Here is a 15055-nt window from a genome sequence, read left to right on the forward strand (position 1 = left end):
TGCTTCTCGTCAGCTGAAGGTGCACGAGAAGAACTACACGACGCACGACTTGGAGTTAGGAGCGGTAGTATTTGCGTTGAATATGCGACAACGACGATGGGTGGAGTTATTGAACGATTATGAATGTGCCATCAAGTATCATCCGGGCAAGGCGAACGTTGTAGCTGACGCCCTCAGCAGGAAGGATAATGCACCTAGGCGTGTGCGAGCATTGCAACTCACGATTCAGTCCAACCTCCCTTCCCAGATACGAGACGCTCAGTTGGAAGCGTTGAAACCAGAGAACGTTCGAGCTGAAGCTTTACGTGGCTCGAGACAACGACTAGAACAGAAGGGAGACGGCGCTTACTACGTAACCGGACGCATTTGGGTCCCATTCTTTGGCAACTTACGGGAACTTGTAATGGAAGAGGCACATAAATCACTGTCACACCCCGATTTCCACGCGTCTCACCGGTGGGCCCGGTGGGGGATTACCGTGACGATGTTGGCAACAATATAGTCAAACCACACAATTATATAATGCACAGCGGAAGCATAAGATAAATATATATATTTCAACCTCTGGTGATAATATCAATGTATTACAGGAGTTGAATATCCACAGTGGATCGTAAATAAAAGTAAAGTATTGTTCCATTAGATACTGCAATCAAGCTTGCGAGGCTTATCCCGACGCTAGGGAGCTAATACCAGCCAATTACGTTTAGGTACCTGCACTTAATCTTTTTGGGGAAAATACGTCAGTTTACACTGGTAAATACATTCAACTGACACATTTGAAAATGTTTATTAAAATTGATTTGAATGCACAAGGCACAAACTCTTTTATAACTTGGGAAAATTCATAATGATCTTGTGAACGTTTTACATGTTCTTTTATGCGTTCAGTAGCCCGGGTCGTGCCGGGTTAAAGATTTATAGACACACCACGTTTGCGTAAAACCGTAGTACAAAAACCAACGGCTACGTCTTTTAATTTTAATGTCGACACTTTATACCGGGTGTACGCCTACACCGGGATGTCGATGGTCGTGGCCATTTCGTAAAATGATGCCAAGGATATCCGGGACAACGGTCATTAAACCCCCCAAAGGCTTATAAGCAACAAAACTGTTTAAATGAGCCGATCATATTTAATCAATTAACCACCTAAGCGATGGAATTATATAATGCTCAATCAAGCGGTATTAATATACCGTAACCCAAGCCCATATAGGGGAAATAAGTCAAAGTATTTACCTTTGCAAGTATAAATCCTTAATTTAGATCAAGTCACCGATAGCTTTTACTGGGGCTCCTAATCTGGAACGAAGGTTTTAATTAACCTCTTAGAATCCTAACGGTCCTTGTATTAGCCGTAGCTTAAACCGGTTGATTCCGATATATAGATATGGTTAATTCGCACGAAAAGGCGAAAACCGAGAATGGAGTATGATTTGGACCCAACAAGTTCAGTGACTTGTTTTATATGGGTTTATAGTTCATACTCTGGATTTTGGGGTTCAAATAATATAATTTGACCCATATCGGCTATTGCACGAAAACTAGTTTCATGAGCCGTACCGTGTGCGCAAACAGGCGAAACGGTTAACCATAAGTGTCCTACGCTTATTTCCTAAGTCAATATGCCTTAAAAGTATTTTGGTATCAGTAGGATACCTTCCGTAATGCCCGTAACGAGTTTAAGTTAATATTATGCCCCGTAGGGGCTTGTCGGTCATTTTAAAGACTCTAAAAGGGATTTTCGAGTTCTACAGGAAATCTGAGTTTCCCGAACAGCTTAAAAAGCTTAAAATACTTTATTTATTATTTAAAACCAGTGGCAACTGGAATCGGGTCAAAAGACCTTGTAGAACTCCCGTTTTGGCCAAAAAGGGCATATTCGGTATTTACCGAACCGTAGCCATAACCGCAGGTTATGAGCAAGGTAAAATTTATTAAAAATCTTTAAAATTCCCAAAATATTATTTTACCACAGTGGGTAAAAGTTTTGGTGACGAAAACTTGGGTTAGATGGGCGTTATGCTAATTGCGCCGTTAATTACAAAACTTTCTTAAAAGTGCGCCTTTTAGCATAACTCTCATTCTAGGCCTCGGATTGACGTGAAACTTTAAGGACATGCTTATAATTTGACAAGCAAGGTTTTGGTCCGTTCACGTGTCCGAAATACTCGTTTTAATTTTAAAAGGCCGTTACGGTCAACTTTTAGGCGAATGACGGAAATACGTAAAAGACTTGGATAACTCATGAACCGACCACAGAGGCGTATACCAACATGTGACCTGGTCCTAAGAGAGTCCTAAGGTATATTTATACCTCACTAAAACGGGTCAGAACTGAAGTCAAAGCAAAAGTCAAACTTATGCGACTTTCGGCTCCGAACCGGTTCAATATAGTAAATGATCGATTCAAACGAGCGCAAACAGGTTTATATACTTATTATCATGTTTTATGATTGTCAAAACAGGTTCCATAACATACACATTACAGATTATGCATAAATCGCTAAAATAGCTTTCTGTTGACTTTTTAACCGCACGTTTGACTCGACATTTGACATAGTTAGAGTGGTGATCAGGGGGAACCATTTTAGAGGTTTATTACCCACGTAAATACCAACTCATAACCACTTTTGATTCGTCATAAGACTGAACCATTACTGATTTATTGTAAAGTCAAACCGTAGTTACGACGGTTTGGTTTTTAGCTAAAAACTAAGCATAAACTGAACTATGGATGATCAAGGTAACTTACAGAAGTTAGTACTTGAATATGGAGCAGAGAGGAATGCTTGGAGCTTCTTAGAATGATCAGATAGTGTGTTTTTGTGTTGTGTGTATGTTATGAGCCAAGCATGCTATTTATAGTGGAACTAAGCCCTCTAGCTCACTAAATAACAACCTATACTGACCATGATGGTAAGTAGATGTCCCCTGGGTGATATGGGTCGAGCAGGGGGCTCCCATACCTCATTTATTGGGGTTGATCGTTCACTATGCTCAAAAGTCAAGAAAACACAAAGTTTCTGCATCTGGGCGTCCAATGCGGCCCGCATGGAGGTTCCATGCGTTTACAATGCGGGCCGCCTGGGATTAGAAGATCAGACGCGTAGTTGAGGAGGCTCGCGGCCCGCCTCAACTTAACCCATTATGCAATGCGGGCCGCGTAGGGTTAAGATTTCAGAAATTTTAAATCTTTTTGCAATGATTGCAGAATCTGGCCATTAATAACGAAATCTTTCGTAATGATTTACCTGACCTTTCGGGTTTGAAGGGGTAACTTTGCGGTTTGGCCCTCGGTTATTTACCGATAGGGGCCTCGTGTTAATTACCCGCATTATTAAGTCCCCGGTTTATTTATTAATTATATTGGAAAGCCTTAACTTTCACTATTGACGCCTTTAACCCTTCTTCTACGAATTTGATCGTAACTTTCTCGTTTCATATCGAAACTTCGCGAAATTCATATATTTTATTTTAGTGAGGGTATAATACCGTTACAAAGTCTTTGGAACGTTAAAGGGTCACTCAGAGGTATTATTAAACATGTTGACACAGTTAACCCCTGTAGTTTGTAATCTCTCACTTTCTTTCGCGTTTTGTTTTTGTACGATCTATAATTTATTCGTTTGATGGTTTAAGCATTATTTAGGGATACTATACAGTATATTTACCCTTGTTGACATTTATAACCCTCGAATTTATATACTTTCAAGGTTTGTCAAAATTAGTCCTTTATTTATTATAGATGCCACGTGTAAACAAATGACACGTGTTAACACATCATTGGACACAAAAATTCGAGGTGTTACATCCTCACCCCCTTAAAATAAATCTCGACCCGAGATTTACTCAAATAAATAGGGGTATTTTTCTTTCATTGTAGCTTCGACTTCCCACGTATATTCAGGACCTCTACGAGCATCCCATTTGACTTTTACAATTGGTACGTGCTTTCTGCGAAGCTTCTTCACCTGTCGATCTTCAATCGACAAAGGTTTTTCGATGAACTTAAGCTCTCATCTATATGCACATCTGTGTGGGGAATCACCAACGATTCGTCGGCGAAGCACTTTTTGAGATTGCAGATGTGGAACACATTGTGAATTCCATTGAGCTCTTCAGGCAAGTTCAGTTTATAGGCAACTGATCCGATTCGTTCAATGACCTCAAAAGGCCCTATGTATCTCGGACTCAGTTTGCCCTTCTTGCCGAAGCGCATCACCCCCTTCCAGGGTGACACCTTAAGCAATACTTTTTCACCCACCTCGAAGTGAAAATCCTTACGCTTTGGATCAGCGTAGCTCTTCTGCCTATCGCGGGCAGCCTTGAGACGTTCCCGGATCTGGACAATCTTGTCCGTTGTCTGGAAAACAATCTCTGGTCCCGATAATTGGACCTCTCCTACTTCCGCCCAACAGGCGTATCTACATTTCCTACCATATAATGCCTCAAAAGGCGCAGCCTTTATGCTGTGTGGTAGCTATTATTGTAGGAGAATTCGATCAGGGGTAGGTTTTTATCCCAGTTACCACCTAAATCGATCGCACATGCACGAAGCATGTCTTCTAGCGTTTGGATAGTACGCTCACTTTGACCGTCCGTCTGTGGATGGTAAGCCGTACTAAAATTTAAACGCGTGCCCAAAGATTGCTGGAAACTTTTCCAGAAGTGAGATGTGTATCTAGTATCCTTGTCGGAGATAATAGACACAGGTATGCCGTGTAAGGCTACAATCTTATCAACATAAAAGTTGGGCTAACATATCGGAGCTATATGTCTCCTTAATGGGTAGAAAATGAGCTGATTTAGTCAGCTTATCGACTATGACCCATATTATATCGTTTCCTTTCCTGGTTTTGGGTAACTTGGTTATGAAGTCCATAGTTACGCATTCCCACTTCCACTCGGAGTTCCCACTCGGGAGTTCAGGCTGTTGTAGCAAGCCAGACGGCTTTTGGTGCTCGGCTTTGACTTGAGCACAAGTCAAGCACTTTGCTACATGGGCGGCTACAGACTTTTTCAAGCCTATCCACAATAATTTGCCTTTAAGTCTTGGTACATTTTATCAGCACCAGGATGGACTGAGTATTTGGAACTATGGGCTTCCTGGAGAACAACATCTCGTAGTCCTCCATATATCGGAACCCATATACGTCCGTTCAGTCTAAGAATTCCATCCTTGCTAAGAGTCAACTGCTCCTCAGTTACTCCCAGCTTTTCATTAGGATAATTAGCTTCCAACACAGCCTCACGCTGTGCAGCTAATATCCTTTCTATCAAATTATTCTTAACCTCAATGCTCTTGGCATTGATTCGAATGGGTTTTACCCTTTCTTTCCTGCTCAAGGCATCGGCGACTACATTCGCCTTGCCGGGATGGTACCTGATTTCACAGTCATAATCATTCAGGGTTTCAGGGTTTCCATCCAACGGCGCTGTCTCATGTTCAACTCCTTCTGGTTGAACAGGTGCTGGAGGCTTTTGTGATCAGAAATAAATCACAAATTTAATACCATAAAGGTAGTGCCTCCACAACTTTAGTGCAAATACAACGGCACCCAACTCCAAGTCGTGGGTGGTGTAATTCTTTTCATGCACCTTTAATTGTCTTGAAGCATAGGCAATCACCTTGCCCTTCTGCATAAGCACACACCCCATGCCTGTGTGTGATGCATCGCAGTAAACTACGAATTCATCTGTACCCTCAGGTAAGGTCAACACAGGTGCGTTGCTTAGCTTTTGCTTCAGTATTTCGAAGGACTCTTGCTGCTTCGGGCCCCAAATGTACTTTTCTTTCTTCTTGGTCAAGGAAGTCAAGGGCGCAGCAATCCTTGAAAAATTTTCAATAAATCTTCGGTAGTATCCTGCTAATCCCAGGAAACTACGGATTTCGGTAGGCGTCTTTGCCTCTACCTTAGCGGGATCCACCTGGATACCACGCTCACTTACAACGTGTCCTAAAAATTGAACTTCTCGTAGCCAGAATTCACATTTCGAGAACTTGGCGTAGAGTTTCTCACGCTGAAGTAATTCGAGAATGCAACGGAGGTGCTTCTCGTGGTCAGCTTGGTTCTTGGAATAGATTAGGATATCGTCAATGAAGACTATGACGAATTTGTCCAAGTATGGCTTGCAAACGCGATTCATGAGATCCATGAACGCAGCCGGTGCATTTGTGAGCCCAAAAGGCATCACTAGGAACTCGTAATGACCATAGCGAGTCCTAAATGCAGTCTTGTGTACATCTTCATCTCTGACCCTTAGTTGATGATAACCCGACCTTAAGTCGATCTTGGAAAAGTAGCTTGCTCCTTGCAGCTGATCGAATAGATCATCGATCCTTGGTAAAGGATATCTATTCTTTATGGTAACTTTGTTCAGCTCACGGTAATCAATGCACAACCGCATTGATCCGTCTTTATTCTTTACAAACAGAACTGGTGCTCCCCAGGGAGATGAACTAGGTCTGATAAAACCTTTCGCCAGTAGTTCATCCAACTGGGTCCTCAGTTCTTTCATTTCCGTCGGAGCTAATCTGTAAGGTGCTCTGGCTATCGGAGCTGCTCCAGGAATGATGTCTATTCTGAACTCCACTTGTCTATCTGGTGGCAAACCAGGTAGTTCTTCAGGAAAAACCTCGGGGTATTCAGAAATGACAGGAAGTTCCTCGATCTTCGGCTTTGGTTCTTCAATTATCACCTGAGCCATGTAAATTACACAGCCTCTGTTCAAACACCTTGAAGCTTTCAGCATAGATACGTCTTCGGGCAATCCGTAATGCGTATCCCCTCGAATGGTAAGAGATTCACCACTCGGAGTATTTAAAACTATTTGCCTTTTGCCGCAAATGATTTGGGCCTGATTATGGGATAACCAGTCCATGCCTAGCACGATGTCAAAACCCGCTAATTTGAAAGGAAGTAGAGATAAAGGAAAAGAATGGTTCCTAATGGATATTTCACATCCTTCTAGAACAGTAGAGACGGTTTCTATCGTGCCGTCTGCTAACTCTACTTCGTATTTCACGTCAAGGGTTTTGATTGGCATATTTAGTAGTTGGCAAAATTTCTGGTCTACAAAGGATTTATCAGCGCCAGAATCGAACAGTACTCTTGCAAATATATTATTTACGAGAAAAGTACCTGTAAGCACATTGTCGTCCTTAACCGCTTCCTTTGCATCCAAGCGAAAAACTCTTGCATTCGACTTCTTCGTCTCTTCCGCCTTCTTGGCATACTTCGGGCAATTACTCTTTATATGCCCCTTCTCATTACAATTATAGCAGGTTGCATCCTTTATCTTTTTGCACTCCACTGTCTTATGATCCTTGGACTTGCATAGCCCACAGGGTGGAATCTTTTGTTGCGACTGTGAACCAGACGCAAACCTACACTTCCCGGAGTGAGGTTTCTTGCAGACCTTGCAGTGAGGTCTTCCATCAGCTTGCCCCTCCTTCTTTGCCTCCGACCCTCTCTTGCCTTCACCGTTTCCACGGTGCTTTTTCCCAGACTTTCGTGAGGTATCATCCTCACGTTTTCGCTTTTCAGCCTCCTTGCTCCTTTGTGCCCTCAGACGGACAGCATCAAGTGTAAGAGACAAGGAGAGGTCAGTAACTGACCTGAAGGTCGTCGGCCTAGAAGCCTTTACACTGGCCTTAATCGTCGGCTCTTAGCCCCCAATGAAACGGGGAATCCTTCTAGGTTCTGGTGTCACAAGATATGGCACCAGGCGTGACATAGTGTTAAAACTTGTCAGATATGCTTGACAATCCAGGTTTGTCATCACTAGTGAGACAAAATCAGCCTCAATCTTCTCAACCTCGTGCTGAGGGCAGTAGTTTTCTTTTATGAGGGCAATAAACTCCCCCCATGACATTTTGTATAAGGCAGACTTACCTGAAGCCTGCACCAGAGCTCTCCACCACGCCAGGGCCTCGCCCTTGAATGACTGGGACACAAACTTAACCACGTCCCTCTCAGCGCACCCGCTGATGTCCACTATCGTGTCCATCTCGTCCAGCCAGGTGATACAATCAACCGCACCTTTCTCCCCTGTAAATTCACGGGGCTTACATGATACAAAGTATTTGTAGGTGCAACCCTTAGCACTTGACGCATCAGTATATTCTCTATCGCGATGAACGCTGTGCTCAGTAGACGAGTGCTTGTCGTCATCTTTCTTGGGTTCAGAGGGTGGTTTGGAGTGTGTCTTTGGTTTAGAGGGTGGTTTTGACACAGTTCTGCCTTGAGACTCAGTATGTTGACGATCAATAGCTGCCTGAACAGCATTGTCGATCAGAGCCTTCAGTTGTGCGCCTGTCAAATGCACTGACGCATTGTCATAGTCATCTTCGTTTGTGTGGCTGTTCTCTCCGTTGGGATCCGCCATTGTAACTTGAATCTGTTACAGAAGATAACAAAATTTTAATTCAGGAGATTATTATATGATTGTCTTTTATGACAATTTGTCAACCATGGTACAGAGACCATATTTGGTTAACTTTTTATTTCATTAAATATTAGGATTTGAATATATCCTATTTTAACTATATAAATAGTACTGGCGGCATAAAGCCTAATCATGATGATGTTTTATAATGTTAGCCGAGATTTCAGAGAATCAAAGGCATAGAGAGTTGAACCGTAGTTCTTTTATCTCTTTCTGACAGAGAGTCATAGACTACCACTGCCTTTTGTCTTTATAAGACAATTATTATGGCCCATAGGCACTACATCTCTAATGGATGTCTTAATATGGTTGGCCCGTAGGCACTACATCACTAATGGATGTTTTAATAATATTGGCCCGTAGGCACTACATCACTAATGGATGTTTTAATAATTCTGGCCCGTAGGCACTGCATCACTAATGGATGTTTTAATAATACTGGCCCGTAGGCACTACATCACTAATGGATTTTTTTAATAATTCTGGCCCGTAGGCATTGCATCACTAATGGATGTCTTTATAATACTGGCCCGTAGGCATTGCATCACTAATGGATGTCTTTATAATATTGATCACCTTCATTGGTGATTTAACCCACGATTTATATATCATTTAGTTGGGTTTTGAAATCCTTAAAGGATTATTGTATAAGAATGACGTGCGTGATTTTAACGAATCACATCTGCCATGAATGTTAACATGCGTACAGAGGTTAACTGGGAATCAGAATCTTTTCAGTTAGGTCGTACCATCTTGACTAGATCTTAACAGACCCCAAGCTAGGTTTCACCTTTTAAGATTCTTTATTTAGGCAGATCAATATAAAAGGAATGGTTTTGATTTATTTTTTTTTTTATATATATTAAAACAAAACTCATAACATACATTCCAAAATCTCAAATACAATTACATATTGCCCTAAACGGGTCTTTCAAATAATACATACCTCCAGAGAGGTTTTAAAATAAGTGACAAGTCCACGCAGGGACTAATACATGATAGGTGTCCATGCAAGGACTAAATATAAGTCCTCGTAGGGACTGAAATACGATAAGTTGTCCACGCAGGGACTTATTTCAAAGTAGAAATTACATTCGTATAACTATTAAGGGCTAGTGGTCACGTTTCTTCTTTTTGCCCTTTAGTAGGTTCGCCAAGCCTTTGAGAAATCCTCGGTGGCTCTTTTTCTCTTCTTCGAACTCTCTCTCCACACGATCTAGTCGATGGAGTATTTCTTCCTGTTCAGGAGGAGAGAATCGTGGTTGTGGCGCTTGATGCGGAACGGGAGGTCTGGGAGGTATTGGATACCCATGAGCTGAGTAATCCGGTGGTCCCATGTTTCCATGTGCTCCGTCAGGGTAGCGCGCATTATATCTAGCCGACACCACATATGGGTCGCGCTCATAGCCGTAGTTGTATTGTGCTTGTGATGGTTCAAACGGGTTGTAAGCCGTCGGACCCGTATAAGCAGGTATGGGTTGGTCATACCCGAATGGTGGCGAATTTCGTGCAGTAGGTGCGGAGTTCGCCTCCTGTATAGGACTTGAAGGTCCTTCTTCTTGTAGCGGCGGATAGTGGCTACTACTAGAATGTCGAGGAGTGCTGAAGTGGATACCCCCTCCTCCTCGTGTAGACATACGAGCATTTGTCCTCCTACGCCTCGACGGATCAGGTATAACTGGTTGTGCCGGTGGCGGAGGTGGTGGCGTAACTGCCTCAAAGCGTGAATCCTCGGAGGGATCCTGTGGGTGTCTCGGTTGCGATGTCTGATGAGATGGTGTGTTGTACCACTCATGTCGGTCAAACAAGGCCATAAAGCTGTCTGGGCCTTGATACTGCGGACCATGATATGAAGATCCATCAGATACTTCTATCGGATGCGTGGGCGTACCACGAGCTGGTTCAGTTGGATCCTCATCTTCCTCCATGGGATCTTCAGAAAAATGGTCTTGTGGCCCTAGTGGAACAAAACCTGAAGGTTCCTGTATGTAGTCAGCCGGATTAAACTGACCTATGTAGTACGGACTAGGGTCGTCGTAGTTCCGGTGCGAAACCGAACGTTGCAGAGGTATGAAGGAAGGTTGTGGGTTGTTGGGATTATTTTCTGAATCTGGCCCAAAGGAGTGCCGGTAGGATGGCGTCGAGCTGTGCGAAGTGGAATGCCTCGCGGGTTCGTAAAGATCTCTTCGTCGTTGTGGCTCTTCGCTCCGTGTCATCGAAGGATGTCTTGTACCAGATGGTCCAGCTTCTTGATCGTGATGTGTCACGATTTCTCCTCGGCCTCTACGTCCCCTTCCTCTTCCTCGGAATATAACAGGTGGCATTTTCCTGCTCCAAAACTTATTAAAAATCAATCGAAAATAAAGACAAAAAGGAGTAATAATCCGAATTTGTCCTAAGTTATTGTCTAGACTCAAGTATGTGCAATTGTGTTATTGAGATTAAACACATTAGGATAGTGTTTAATTCACTCAATGTTGGCTCTGATACCAACCTGTCACACCCCGATTTCCACGCGTCTCACCGGTGGGCCCGGTGGGGGATTACCGTGACGATGTTGGCAACAATATAGTCAAACCACACAATTATATAATGCACAGCGGAAGCATAAGATAAATATATATTTTTCAACCTCTGGTGATAATATCAATGTATTACAGGAGTTGAATATCCACAGTGGATCGTAAATAAAAGTAAAGTATTGTTCCATTAGATACTGCAATCAAGCTTGCGAGGCTTATCCCGACGCTAGGGAGCTAATACCAGCCAATTACGTTTAGGTACCTGCACTTAATCTTTTTGGGGAAAATACGTCAGTTTACACTGGTAAATACATTCAACTGACACATTTGAAAATGTTTATTAAAATTGATTTGAATGCACAAGGCACAAACTCTTTTATAACTTGGGAAAATTCATAATGATCTTGTGAACGTTTTACATGTTCTTTTATGCGTTCAGTAGCCCGGGTCGTGCCGGGTTAAAGATTTATAGACACACCACGTTTGCGTAAAACCGTAGTACAAAAACCAACGGCTACGTCTTTTAATTTTAATGTCGACACTTTATACCGGGTGTACGCCTACACCGGGATGTCGATGGTCGTGGCCATTTCGTAAAATGATGCCAAGGATATCCGGGACAACGGTCATTAAACCCCCCAAAGGCTTATAAGCAACAAAACTGTTTAAATGAGCCGATCATATTTAATCAATTAACCACCTAAGCGATGGAATTATATAATGCTCAATCAAGCGGTATTAATATACCGTAACCCAAGCCCATATAGGGGAAATAAGTTAAAGTATTTACCTTTGCAAGTATAAATCCTTAATTTAGATCAAGTCACCGATAGCTTTTACTGGGGCTCCTAATCTGGAACGAAGGTTTTAATTAACCTCTTAGAATCCTAACGGTCCTTGTATTAGCCGTAGCTTAAACCGGTTGATTCCGATATATAGATATGGTTAATTCGCACGAAAAGGCGAAAACCGAGAATGGAGTATGATTTGGACCCAACAAGTTCAGTGACTTGTTTTATATGGGTTTATAGTTCATACTCTGGATTTTGGGGTTCAAATAATATAATTTGACCCATATCGGCTATTGCACGAAAACTAGTTTCATGAGCCGTACCGTGTGCGCAAACAGGCGAAACGGTTAACCATAAGTGTCCTACGCTTATTTCCTAAGTCAATATGCCTTAAAAGTATTTTGGTATCAGTAGGATACCTTCCGTAATGCCCGTAACGAGTTTAAGTTAATATTATGCCCCGTAGGGGCTTGTCGGTCATTTTAAAGACTCTAAAAGGGATTTTCGAGTTCTACAGGAAATCTGAGTTTCCCGAACAGCTTAAAAAGCTTAAAATACTTTATTTATTATTTAAAACCAGTGGCAACTGGAATCGGGTCAAAAGACCTTGTAGAACTCCCGTTTTGGCCAAAAAGGGCATATTCGGTATTTACCGAACCGTAGCCATAACCGCAGGTTATGAGCAAGGTAAAATTTATTAAAAATCTTTAAAATTCCCAAAATATTATTTTACCACAGTGGGTAAAAGTTTTGGTGACGAAAACTTGGGTTAGATGGGCGTTATGCTAATTGCGCCGTTAATTACAAAACTTTCTTAAAAGTGCGCCTTTTAGCATAACTCTCATTCTAGGCCTCGGATTGACGTGAAACTTTAAGGACATGCTTATAATTTGACAAGCAAGGTTTTGGTCCGTTCACGTGTCCGAAATACTCGTTTTAATTTTAAAAGGCCGTTACGGTCAACTTTTAGGCGAATGACGGAAATACGTAAAAGACTTGGATAACTCATGAACCGACCACAGAGGCGTATACCAACATGTGACCTGGTCCTAAGAGAGTCCTAAGGTATATTTATACCTCACTAAAACGGGTCAGAACTGAAGTCAAAGCAAAAGTCAAACTTATGCGACTTTCGGCTCCGAACCGGTTCAATATAGTAAATGATCGATTCAAACGAGCGCAAACAGGTTTATATACTTATTATCATGTTTTATGATTGTCAAAACAGGTTCCATAACATACACATTACAGATTATGCATAAATCGCTAAAATAGCTTTCTGTTGACTTTTTAACCGCACGTTTGACTCGACATTTGACATAGTTAGAGTGGTGATCAGGGGGAACCATTTTAGAGGTTTATTACCCACGTAAATACCAACTCATAACCACTTTTGATTCGTCATAAGACTGAACCATTACTGATTTATTGTAAAGTCAAACCGTAGTTACGACGGTTTGGTTTTTAGCTAAAAACTAAGCATAAACTGAACTATGGATGATCAAGGTAACTTACAGAAGTTAGTACTTGAATATGGAGCAGAGAGGAATGCTTGGAGCTTCTTAGAATGATCAGATAGTGTGTTTTTGTGTTGTGTGTATGTTATGAGCCAAGCATGCTATTTATAGTGGAACTAAGCCCTCTAGCTCACTAAATAACAACCTATACTGACCATGATGGTAAGTAGATGTCCCCTGGGTGATATGGGTCGAGCAGGGGGCTCCCATACCTCATTTATTGGGGTTGATCGTTCACTATGCTCAAAAGTCAAGAAAACACAAAGTTTCTGCATCTGGGCGTCCAATGCGGCCCGCATGGAGGTTCCATGCGTTTACAATGCAGGCCGCCTGGGATTAGAAGATCAGACGCGTAGTTGAGGAGGCTCGCGGCCCGCCTCAACTTAACCCATTATGCAATGCGGGCCGCGTAGGGTTAAGATTTCAGAAATTTTAAATCTTTTTGCAATGATTGCAGAATCTGGCCATTAATAACGAAATCTTTCGTAATGATTTACCTGACCTTTCGGGTTTGAAGGGGTAACTTTGCGGTTTGGCCCTCGGTTATTTACCGATAGGGGCCTCGTGTTAATTACCCGCATTATTAAGTCCCCGGTTTATTTATTAATTATATTGGAAAGCCTTAACTTTCACTATTGACGCCTTTAACCCTTCTTCTACGAATTTGATCGTAACTTTCTCGTTTCATATCGAAACTTCGCAAAATTCATATATTTTATTTTAGTGAGGGTATAATACCGTTACAAAGTCTTTGGAACGTTAAAGGGTCACTCAGAGGTATTATTAAACATGTTGACACAGTTAACCCCTGTAGTTTGTAATCTCTCACTTTCTTTCGCGTTTTGTTTTTTGTACGATCTATAATTTATTCGTTTGATGGTTTAAGCATTATTTAGGGATACTATACAGTATATTTACCCTTGTTGACATTTATAACCCTCGAATTTATATACTTTCAAGGTTTGTCAAAATTAGTCCTTTATTTATTATAGATGCCACGTGTAAACAAATGACACGTGTTAACACATCATTGGACACAAAAATTCGAGGTGTTACAATCACGCTACTCTGTACATCCTGGATCAGATAAGATGTACCACGACTTGAAAACTACCTACTGGTGGCCCAGCATGAAGGCGCATATAGCAACCTACGTCAGCAAATGTTTGACTTGTGCTAAAGTCAAAGCAGAACATCAAAAGCCCTCAGGTCTACTGCAGCAACCAGAAATACCCACCTGGAAGTGGGAACAGATCGCTATGGATTTTGTGACAGGACTACCAAGAACTCAAGCTGGGAATGACACTATTTGGGTGATTGTTGATCGCCTCACGAAATCAGCACACTTCTTAGCAATCAAGGAAACAGACAAGTTTTCTCAGCTGGCAGCAGTGTATCTTAAGGAAGTGGTTTCTAGGCATGGAGTGCCAACTTCTATCATTTCAGACCGTGATCCGCGTTTCACTTCAGAGTTATGGCAGTCAATGCATAAATCGTTTGGTTCCCAACTCGACATGAGTACCGCTTATCACCCACAGACGGATGGTCAAAGCGAGCGCACCATCCAAACACTCGAAGATATGCTTCGGGCATGCGTACTCGACTTAGGAAAAGGATGGGAGAAGCACCTACCGTTGATAGAATTCTCCTACAACAACAGCTACCATTCAAGTATTAAGGCAGCTCCGTTCGAAGCACTGTACGGACGGAAATGTCGTTCACCTCTCTGTTGGCATGAGGTGGGTGATAGCCAGATCACAGGCCCTGAGTT

This window comes from Helianthus annuus, chromosome 12, assembly GCF_002127325.2.
Source record: "Helianthus annuus cultivar XRQ/B chromosome 12, HanXRQr2.0-SUNRISE, whole genome shotgun sequence".
Taxonomy (NCBI): Eukaryota; Viridiplantae; Streptophyta; class Magnoliopsida; order Asterales; family Asteraceae; genus Helianthus; species Helianthus annuus.